Here is a 12,646-nt window from a genome sequence, read left to right as displayed (position 1 = left end):
GCGCTACATACAATTAGCGCTGTATCTTCCCCAAAAAATCCCACACGCAAAGAGTTAAAATATTGGCATTATAAATGCCCATAGTGTGCCTAGTTTTAAAAAATTATGATTTGATGGGGTAAATTGAATTGGCCGGCTTCAAAGATGTCCCCAGTATGGGACGTGGGCACAGAGTGACCAGATGTATAAATGGCAAAAATATACACACCTCACAAAGGTGGCCTTTTACCTCCCAAATAACCCAACAAACCCCTGCATGTGGGGTATCACTGCGCTCAGGAGATGTTACTGAACACATATTGGGGGGGTGTTTGACACTGACATATACCAGGAGCGGTACATTTATACCTGAAGTACAACGTGTGTGAAAAAAATACAAAAAAAAATTACTACCATAAAGCTTGACAAAGGCTAGTGGTAGAATTAGTTCATGGAAAGGGTTAAAATACCAGCATTTCAAATACCTTGGGGTGTCTAGTTTTTAAATATATATGGTTTGATGGGGTCAATTGCATTGGCTGGCTTCAAAGATACCCGAAATGGCACATGGGGCAGAATGACTAACTTTGGGGAAAAAATTGTTTTGAAATAGCAAAACGCTACCTGTACTTATTGCCCCAAAACGTGCAGAAAAAAGCAAAAAAACATAAAAACATTGGGTATTTCTAAACTCAGGACAAATAGTCGAATCTATTTAGCAGGTTTTATCATTAGTTTTTGCAGATGAGTAAAAGTTTTTTGGTTTAAAAAGTGAGAGAAAGTAATTTTTTAACAAAAAATCACCATATTTTATCATTTTTTTTATAGTAAATTAGATGGTATGATAAAAATAATGGTATCTAAAGAAAGCCCTGTTTGTCCTGAAAAAAACAATATATAATATGTGTGGGAGCACGAAATGAGAAAGAAGAAAATCACAGCTAAACAATAACACTGAAAAACGTTAAAAGAGCCATTGTCCCACAATATACTACGAGTAAAAACCCCTATTGTCCTTAAGGGGTTAAGCAACATAATGTGTACACAAATTGAATTGTGTACTCTGTTACCGATCAATATATTTCCATTCTCTTTATCATGACCCCTGTGATTTGTGTGTTCATGGATAATCTAACTTGTTAGTTCAGTAAACTGAACACATCTGTCATTTCAATTATTTATTAAATTATTAAACTTTTTTTATATTTTTTAAATTCTATTCCCCCACCCCCTTTTTTATATTTGCTTCCTTAAATAAATGTATTTATATACGAACTCCTGTTGTATCTTATTGTGATTCAGAACTGTGATCAGTATCATCCATTCTGTAAAAACAAATTTACAAAGAGGCGATTGGGTGCCAACACCATGGAGCTTCTTCTGCAATACGAAGGATTTTCTTTGAAGTCGCTTTTATGATTGTATGATTCAGGGCCATCTCTAAACCACCAATGATTGTTCAGCAAAGTGTCAATTTACTAACTTCAATCTAAATTAGGGAAGGCCAAAGATGGAATTTAACTGGCCCTTTCAGAAAGTCTCCTCATGACAACTATGGATTATACGGGGTCAACCAAGCTCTTCAGCAAAAGCTCAAAGTGGTTTGCCGTTGAGAATGCGCAGCTAAGAGGACCACTGGCAGAATTTCCGACTATCCATTTGCCTTTTCTCCTCCTTCACCTTCTTGGTTTGCGTGAGGTGTATTCAACCAAACACATCTCCTGCCACCAGCACAATGTTCCAGCTCTGGTTTGGTGATGGTTCCTGGAGGAGGGTCTGAGACCCCTGTGTGCATGTGCAGATAGTACTTGTGATGGAAGCCTCCATCACTGGGACCACTGGAGAAGCCTGACTGCCAGCCTCCTCCCTATTGACTATGGGCCCTGGGTTTGTAGAGACTTCTGTGGCTACCCCCAGCAGTATCATCTCATCACTGGCTGAGGGGATTATCTCCAGCAGACAGCCAGGATCTGCCACCAGGGAGTGGCCACCATTCTTTCACTTTAATGTTGTATAAATCAGTGTTCCCCCCCACCTATTGTATTGTTAATCCCGTTACTGCCCCTGTTGTCTCTGGGAGGCAGATTAAGGGTTTGTGTCCCAATATCTTGTTTTTATGTTAATGTGTATTTTGCTGGATATATCCAGCCCTGTGTGTCCAAAATAAAGCAGTCTTCGTTTGGTTTTACCCTACACTGAGTCTCGGCTAGTGACTGGGGAACCGGGGAAAGTGTGTTGTCCTAGGCTAAGGGAGCACAAGACAGCGGAGGTAGTCGGTCGGACTAGCCAGCTGCGTTACATTGGTGGCAGCGGTGGGATTTCTTCTTAGTCTGAGGGACACTTACTTTCTACCGGGATTGACCGACAGGACGGCAGACTTCGGTCGCCTTGACGAGGACATGGATGTGGTATCAGAATTCCAGGGGCTACTGCGGGTCATCCTCTCCTGCTACACCACTGCCCTGCCTACAGAACAATACCATAATCTGAGGCAACTGGTTCGACGGTCACTATGGCAGAGGGCTGTTATATGCCGGGGTCAGTGTCTTCCAAGCTCCGAACAAAAGATAAGAGACCAGCGGGAACTACGGATGTCATTCCTGGGACAGCAACCCCAGGAGCAATGGGTATCCGAATTGGACAAGCTGGTCCAACAGGAGGTAGCGCTGGAAGATCACTATAGGGCTCTGCAGTGGTATACAGAGCAAGCATATTGGGGAACCGCGAAAGAATGTTCTCCAGAGGGCTATGACTTTGGTGGGCTGGGATTATTATGGGATAGTCTTCAGGAGGATCTGGACTTCGGCAGCACAGCGGAGTGGCGGATTGAGGACATCCGGGATTTCAGGGAGTGGGACCTCCCAGATGCACTAGGACTTAAAGGTGATTTAGACTTTTTAATTACACGGGAGTGGGAACTGGAGAAGGCATATAAAAAACTGTTCGACCGCGTTCAACAGAATGCCCCAGTGTCCAGGGATTTTGTGGATGTTATTGAGTGGTCACCTGAGGATGTTGATCCAGGCGGGGTGGATGGGACTGCGGTCTCCACCCCTGAGTCACAGGGATGCTGGGCAGCTAATCCAGATCCGATACCAGAGCTATGTGACTTTACACCACAACCAGATCCAGAGATTGTGGATCTAATTGAGTTTACATCTGAGGATGTTGGTCCGGGATGGCTTGCAATTGGCTTTTCTTCCCAGGGAAAGGAAGAAAGTTTTCTGGGGGTAGTGGATGGGACTGCGGTCTCCACTAGCACCCACCCAGCTGAAGAGCTGGCAACAGGGCAGAGCGCTGCTGGCTTCTGCCCCACACCTGCAATGGCTACAGGGATCCAGGGAGATGCAGCAGCCGGCCCTTCACCCCAGCGGCAGCTCACATGTCCGGGAGCGGAGGAACTGGCCCTCCCTCCCCAGCGGCAGGCCGACCCAGAAGATGCCCAAACCCCAGCTGAAGTGATGGCAACAGAGCAGAGCATCGCTGGCCTCTGCCCAGCACCTACCAAAGCTGCAGGAATTCAGGGAGATACAGCGGTCGACCCGCCTCCCCTGCAGAAGCAGGGAGGTGGAACAGCCGGTCCATCTCCCCAGTGGCAGAACCTAATTCCGGGATCGGAGGAACCTGACCTCCCTCCTCAATGGCAGCAGGAGCACCAGGGAGGGGATGCAGGAGCCATCCCTCCCCAGCGGTACCCGGGAGATGGCGCAGCCGGCCCATCTCCCCAGCAGCAGAAGGAGCACCAATTTTGGGAGGGCATTGATGGGTCAAATAAACTAACTGACTACAGAGTCAACCCGTTTGGGGTCTCATCCTGTGTCAGTCCAATTCGAAGGGGGGAGAATTGTGACGGAAGCCTCCATCACTGGGACAACTGGAGAAGCCTGACTGCCAGCCTCCTCCCTATTGACTATGGGCCCTGGGTTTGTAGAGACTTCTGTGGCTACCCCCAGCAGTATCTCATCACTGGCTGAGGGGATTATCTCCAGCAGACAGCCAGGATCTGCCACCAGGGAGTGGCCACCATTCTTTCACTTTAATGTTGTATAAATCAGTCTTCCCCCCACCTATTGTATTGTTAATCCCGTTACTGCCCCTGTTGTCTCTGGGAGGCAGATTAACCCCTTCAGGACCGGGATTTTGATACTAACGTGTCGCTAAAGGACCGGAGCCGTTTTTGTGTTTTTGCCATGTCTTTCTTCAACTGTAATTTCTCTCTTATCAATTGGTGCACCCACACAAATCATATATTGTTTTTTTCAGCACAAGTAGGGCTTTCATTTGAAACCATATTAAGCTGGGTAGTACATTGTTTTGTTTGAAATAAACTGGAAAAAGTGGGGAAAAAATGAAAAAAAAGCATTTTTTTACAGTTTTGTATACATACAAATTGTACACACATTGAACCAATGGGAAAAAATTATCCCAAATATATTCATTAAGTTGTCCTGATTTGGAAACCACCCAACACGGCCAGGATTTTTATCTATTTTGACCAGTATAGGGCAAATATTGCAAGGCATGCATTACGTTTTTGAAATGTAATTTTTTTCAAATTTGGCATGGTAGTCTAATAACTGCAATAGTTGTCACAGATACTGATTATCCCCCCAAAATTATATGTTTATGAACAGTAGATAAGTCAAGGTGTACAACTAGGGTCATTTTGACACTTTTCAAACAGGGATTTTTTCGCCAATTGCTGCCAAATTTTGAGGTATTTTTATATTTTTTTGTTTTTTTTGCATATGTTGCAATGTTGCTTTAGATTTTATATTATATTTTGTATAGAATATGTGCAACTGCAGAACAAAACACCAAATTGTGTTCACCAACATCCCCCGGTTCCAACAAGGCCTCACATGCATGGTTCATGCATTTTTTGAGGAAGTTATGAGGGCAAAACTGGAACATGTGCATTTTAGTTTTCAAATTTGGAATTTTCAGAAATTGGTTTCCTGGGCCCATATCCCATTTGGGACATTTTGGAAGCCCCCCAATGTAAATTACCCAATAAAAGTATATATTTATGAACAGTAGACGAGTCAAGGTGTTCAACTAGGGTAGTTTTGACAGTTTTCAGCCAGCCATTTCTTCACTGATGTCTGCCAAACTTCACAGGGAAATTATTTTATTGCATTTTTAACGCATACATTTCAATGTTGCACTAAATTTCTTGCACAGCATAAGTGCAACAGTGGAAGAAAACACCACATTTTGTTCACCAACATCCCATGATTCCAACAAGGCCTCACATGCATGGTTCATGCATTTTTTGAGGAAGCTATGAGGGCAAAACTGGAACATGCGCATTTACATTTTTTAAAATATTTTTTTTTATCAGATTACTTGTAAGTGACAGGTTTAGGCCGCTGACATCAATCAGGGAGACCGATCAATAATCAGCGACTTAAAATGTCACCGACAAGTGATCAGGTAATAATTATGATTTTTTTATTAATAATTTGTGTTTTTTCATAATTAACCTAGATGACCCCTCTCTCTTTGTAGAGCAGGGTCATCCATGGGCTGCCATAATGATCCGATCACTCCTATTGGCTAGGAGCGATCTGATCAGCCCAGCCCAGCATTTGACCTGGAAGCACCCTGGACTTTCAGGTCAGTGCTGTTATTTTTTTTTTATTATTATTATTTTATTAATTTATTTATTTATTTTTTATTTTTTTTATTTTTCTTTATTATTATTATTTTTTAATTTTTTTTAACTCTTTCAATGCTGATGCTCCATTGAAGCACAGCATTGACTGATATTTAGTCCCCACAAGCTTGTGGGGACTAATATTAACCCCTGCAATGCTGTGATGGGGGGTCATACACAATCGCAGCATTGAAGGGGTTAATTGAGGAAGAGGGGGGTAGGGGTTAACTGAGCAAGGGAGGGGGTGGGGGGGCTGGTCTCCACACTCATGTGGAGACCAAAGAACCCTGTCTCCCTGTCCCTGAAGCTGCCTCCGGCAGCTGGGACACAATCTCCAATAGACTGGAGATTGTAGGGGAGGAGTCTCTCTGATCAGTCCTACAGGACTGATCAGAGGACTTCTGGGGGGTCGTTTTTGCTGTTGCTGGTCTGCCTGGGCTTCCAGGCAGACCACCAGCAGCAGAGCCCCCTACAAAACGGCAATTAACCCCTTCAATGCCGCGATCGCGGCATTGAATGCCGCGATCGCGGCATTGAAGGGGTTAACGCTGCACTGACGCTCTCATGGAGCGATCAGGCAGCAGGGGGGTGTTGGATCAGGTCCCCACACTTGTGTGGGGACCCATTCAACACCCCCCCCATTCCCTGAAGCTGCCTGTGGCAGCTGAAACCGCGATTGCAGATTTTTCTGCAATCGCTGTTTCTGCCTACAAAATCACTCCGTGGGAGTGATCGTAGGCTTGGGGGCGGGTTTAGACAGGCTGTGCTGTCTGCCCAGGAGTCCTGGGCAGACAACAGCAGCAGCGCCCCCACGATCACCGCGATTGTGGTGATGTGGGGGCGTTTTTTGGAGGAGACGTACCTGGTACGTCCCGGTCTACCGGTGACTGTTAACCAGGAAGTACCAGGTACGTCCCGGTACGGAAGGGGTTAAGGGGCCGGTTTGTGTCCCAATATCTTGTTTTTATGTTAATGTGTGTTTTGCTGGATATATCCAGCCCTGTGTGTCCAAAATAAAGCAGTCTTCGTTTGGTTTTACCCTACACTGAGTCTCGGCTAGTGACTGGGGAACCGGGGAAAGTGTGTTGTCCCAGGCTAAGGAAGCACAAGACAGCGGAGGTAGTCGGTCGGACTAGCCAGCTCCGTGACAGTACTCCTATCGATTTCAATGGCAGCATTTTCCTGGCACCTCAAACAGCCAATCAGTGGAGCAAAAACTGGGCTATGTTATGCTGCAGCTCATTCATTCATGTTTTTTTTTTTGAGGGGGGGGTCATCAAGGAGCTTAACCATTTATGAAGAGAAGGATACATTAGGATAGTCTGGACAAAATCAGCCCATCGTTTCTTGTTCCAAAGTACAGCCCAGTATAGCTTTTTGCATTCATTTTTTACCAGCCCTCCCAAGAGAACGCCTCGTACACACTCCCGAAAAGCAAGTTAGCAAACCTTATAAATACACTCTGTATATTTCTCCTAGATTTCAAATTAAGTCACAGTATATAATGTCTTCTGATCATTGGGTCCACACAAAGCATAAGTTTTGCTGTGGTGATTAAAAACAAAATCTCCAAGTTTATTATATATGAATTGAAGCTCAATTGAATCTAAGTATACATACAATACGCTACAATTTCCTTAGGGGTGCAGCTCCTTTAACTACCTGTGACACTTTTGAAAGGTGGAAGCTGAGTTTATTATCATTACTTATTTTTAATAAACAGAGATGGTGGGTGGTTATTAAAAGTAATTAGGGACAGCTGTAATCCTTAGATAAATTAACAACATGATAAATCTCTGCCGGGAAATCTGATCCCTGTTTTCAATGATTTTCCATGAATACGTAGCAAGCTAGAGCACCATCCAGCACAACCGAGCCTTCCTCTTTATGCCCGGACCCACAGAAAAAGAGGGAATCATCACAAATGACCTTTTAAAGTTAAGACCTGAGCAAGCTTATAGGATATTTTCTCACTGACATAAACAATACACAAGCGTATCACCGGTGCTATATGCATGGGGGTGGCTGTGACCCAGAACTGGAATTACAGGCAATTTATACATGACTGGATACTTTGTGTGATCATTTAATGAGTTTTGGACTGGACTAAGCACCCAAATATATCTTTAGGGCTGTATTTTTTTTCTCTAACATCTCCTCTCTGTATTAGGTAGAACCATTTCCATACAAGAGGGGCCAAGTTGGTCCTGTGTAACATACACTATATGGACAAAAGTATTGGAAAGCTGACCTTTAGAGCACCAGGGACTTTTATGACATCATATTCTAAATACATAGACAAGATGTAGTTGGTCCCCCCTTTGCAGCTATAATAGCTTCCACTCTTCTGGGAAGCTTTCCACAAGATTTTGGAGCGTTTCTGTGGATATTTTTGCCCATTCATCCAGTAGACCATTTGTAAGGTCAGGTACTGATGTTGGACGAGATGGCCTGGCTCATGATCTCTGTTCCAGTTCATCTGAAAGGTGTTTGATGGGGTTGAAGTCTGGGCTTTGTGTGGCTGGTCAATTTCTTCCACACCAAAATCATCCAACTATGTGTGTATGGACCTTGCTTTGTACACAGGGGCACAGTTATGCTGGAATAGAGGGCCTGCCTCAAACTCTTTCCACAGAGTTGGAAACATAGCATTGTCCAAAACGTCTTGGTATGCTGAAGCATTAAGATTTCCTTTCACTGGAAGTAAGGGGTTCAACCAGAGCCGGCCTTAGGTGTTCTGGCGCCCTGTGCGGACTACTCGTCTGGCGCCCCCCCATCCCAAAAAAAGAAGGGAATCAAAACTTGTAACAAAACCCCAATCACTATATACTACGCCAAACATTGATGTGGTGTAGGCCTACCACTTCATTGTCTGGCTTAGTAGTAGGGATGCACCGAAACGAATTCTGGACTGAAACCAAAAGTGCAGCATTTACCTGGCCGAAACCGAATATGACCCCCCCCACACCATAACACATAACAAAACAATTAAATAACAATATTATATATATATATATATATATATATATATATATATATATAATTAACAGCAATCACATTCTTATCATGCCCGCAGATTCCAGGATGTACTCGTAGACTACTTGGCATGATAGGAGTATGATTGCCCTATGTACCCCGTCTCACTCCCTTCTCCCTATCTACCCCCTCCTAACTATCTACCCTCTCCCTCTTTGAAGTTCACTTACCTTTCAGAAGTCCTGCGGTGAGGGTGCAAGGCCTCTGCCTCCCAGCTCTGCCACTGTATGGAACAGTATAGAGTGATGGGAGTTATGATGTACTTTAGAGCATAATTATATAATGAAAAATACATTGGAAATGGTACAGCATAACACCCATCACTCTCACACCCTTACCAATCCACACACATACACCAATCCACACACATACACCAATCCACACATATATACCAATCCACACACACATACACCAATCCACACACACATACACCAATCCACACACACATACACCAATCCACACACATACACCAATCCACACACATACACCAATCCACACACATACACCAATCCACTCCACACATATACACCAATCCACACATATACACCAATCCACTCCACACATATACACCAATCCACATATATACACCAATCCACTCCACACATATACACCAATCCACATATATACACCAATCCACACACACATACCAATCCACACACACATACCAATCCACACATATACACCAATCCACACATATACACCAATCCACACATATACACCAATCCACACATATATACCAATCCACACATATATACCAATCCACACATATACACCAATCCACACACGTATACACCAATCCACACACGTATACACCAATCCACACATATACACCAATCCACACATATACACCAATCCACACATATACACCAATCCACACATATATACCAATCCACACGCATACCAATCCACCCGCATACCAATCCACACATATATACCAATCCACACATATACACCAATCCACACATATACACCAATCCACACATATACACCAATCCACACATATACACCAATCCACACATATATACCAATCCACACATATACACCAAACCACACATATACACCAAACCACACATATATACTAATCCACATATATACCAAACCACACATATATACCAAACCACAAATATATACTAATCCACACATATACACCAATCCACTCTCACTGTCACTCTATGCTTTCCTACCTTTCCTCTTTCAGTTTCTTTGCCTCCTCTTCGCTCTTCTTCTTAGTTCTTCTGTCTTCTCTTCTTCCGGGTCAGAGGGCACGGAGACCGGTGGGCGCGGCTTCAGTGCTGTGCGCCGGGATCTGACAGCAAACCCCGGCGCACAGCAGCTGTTGCCGCGGGGATCACAAGGGAGCTGTATCGGAGGTCTGTTAAAGACCTCCGATACTGCTCCCTTGCGAGCCTGCTCCTCCAGCGGCGGACATTACTGTCCGTCTCTGGAGGGGTGCCGGGTGCCCCCATACTGGCGGCAGCGGACCCCGCGGCGGCAGGGGCGTCGGACCGCGCTGCGGCGGACCCCGCGGCGGCAGTGGCGTCGGACCGCGCTGCGGCGGCAGTGGCGTCGGACCCCGCGGCGGCGCCCCCTGGAGTGTGGCGCCCTGTGCGGTCGCACAGGTCGCACACAACAAAGGCCGGCCCTGGGTTCAACCCCTGAAAAAAACAGCCCCGTACCATTATCCTCCTCCACCAACCTTTACAGTGGGCACAATGCAGTCAGGCAAGTAATGTTCTCCAAACCCAGACTCGCCCATCAGACTGCTCAACACAGAAGTATGATTCATCACACCGCAGAGTCCATTGGCAGAGACGCTTAGCGTTGTACCTGGTAATGCGAGGCTTGCATGCAACTGCTTGGCCATGGAAACCCATTCCATGAAGCTCACGACACACAGATTTTGTGCCGATATTAATACCAGTGGAAGTTTGAAACTCTTGACCTATGGAACTAGCGGAGAGTTGGCGACTTTTACGCACCATGCACCTCAGCACTTGGCACTTGGCACTTTGTGACCTTACGCGGTCTTCCATTTTGTGGTGGAGTTGCTGCTGTTCCAAAACGTTTCAACTTTCCAATAATAACACTTACCATTTACAGTGGAATATCAAGTAGGGATGACATTTCATGAAGTGACTTATTGCAGAGGTGGCATCCTATCACAGTACCACATTCACTGAACTCTTCAGAATCACCCATCTTTTTCACAAATGTTTGCAAATGCAGACCGGGTGTGCCTAGGTGCTTGATTTTATACACCTGTGGCAATGGGTCTGTTTGAAACACCTGACTTCAATCATAAAGAGGTGTGTCCCAGTAATTTTGTCCATATAGTGTGTGCTTGAATTGGTTTTAAAGGCCATCTCAGAAAAACTCACTGGGGTTGACTTCTCATAACATACGAAAATCAGTGTATTAAAAATTAAGATGCTACCATTCACCTTACAGACCTCTTTCTGCTGGCTTTTGTTAATTGCTCAAGTTTAAATTTCCAAATGGCCGCTCTCTGCTTGAAAAAGGTTGACCATAATTATCTCTAAAACGCTTTCTAGTTTACATGTGATTTGCTGTCAAAATAGAGGATATTTTATTCCGGGGCTTAGAAAACCCAGGTAATATGTGTGTTAAATCACAAAGTCCTTTTATCCGTCCTGTAACCGGAGTCTGTCACCAGGCAGCAGATGCCCCTGTCATTAAAAGGCAACTTCCAGAGTCATTTGAGCAGATGGAGAGGCGGTGGGAGGGAGAGGACCTCACCTGTAACATGGAGACCAAATCACTTATCTTCCACAGGCGAAAAAGCACTGGATTTGTTTCCCAAGCGCAAACAATTTCTCCTGTTTTAGAGACATTAAAACCAGTTTTATTCTTCTTATAAAAGAGCCATAAAAAACCAAAAAAAAAAACCAACTTCATAAGAAACTGAATACTTTAGAATTTCCCTCCACTTTTCCCAAATTTTTATGTGGTAAATAAGTATTTCTCTGGCCTAGTCTAGCAGAAGGGAGGGTCGGCAATATGGATAATACATTTTGGAGAAGTTTGCTAAGGTACACAAAAAAAAAAACTATAACTCCTGTGCCAAGAGGCCTTATCTCCATCCATTACTTAGATAATAGTTAAATGTTAATGCTGCCTAAATATGGATAATTAAACATTTAATGTATGTACGTTTGTATTAGGTGATATATGGTTACTTTGGCTACAAAACAACTTGTGAATCGCCATGTGTGGTTAGATTAACCCCCTCCTTTCTGAAGATGGCAGGTATAAGTAAATACCCCCTAAAAACTGCCCAAAAAGCTGTGCATCTGTGCTTTGTATACTATATATAATTTCTATATGTTATAGAGTGTTGGGCACCTCAGATGGGTGCTAAGCAGCTCAGTGAGCGAGCCATAAAGGTAGGGCGGGGGAGAGCATCAGCAGAACACAGGCGGCCCGGGCTGCTCTGCTCTGTCTCAATGCAGCCCAGGGGCAGGAGAGGGAGGGGAAGGAGGAGGTAGCAGGAGCGGCACCCAAAGCACCCTGAGGGCACAGAGAAGAGGCAGACACACCGAGACAGCGAGCGGCGAGCAGCATAGGAAGGTACCGGGAGAAGAGGCAGACCGCACCCTTAGTAAGAGCACACACTTACCCTCTGCAGTGCTGGCAGAAGCCCAAGGGCAGAAAAGAGGCGTCCTGTAGGTGTGTAAAGTTGGGGATGGTGATGGAGGGGACCATTGCTTTAGCCCCCTGCACCAGTGAGGTGCTTCCCATCCCCCCAGCTGTTTTGCTTGGCATCTCTTGAAGGTGTACAATTTAGGGCAGTCTGCATAGAGCATGCCCCTCTATAACCCAACTGAGATACATAAGCACCAAGAAGAATAAAGGGGTAACTCAGGACTGTTTAAATTACTCTAATATCCTGAGAGAACAGGAACTCCAGCGTCTTAACAGTTAAACTGCACATATTTTGATAATTTACCTATT

The sequence above is a fragment of the Spea bombifrons genome, chromosome 3 (assembly GCF_027358695.1).
Source record: "Spea bombifrons isolate aSpeBom1 chromosome 3, aSpeBom1.2.pri, whole genome shotgun sequence".
Lineage (NCBI taxonomy): Eukaryota > Metazoa > Chordata > Amphibia > Anura > Pelobatidae > Spea > Spea bombifrons.
The sequence above is the reverse complement of the archived record's forward strand: the minus strand, read 5'-3'. Positions refer to the sequence as shown.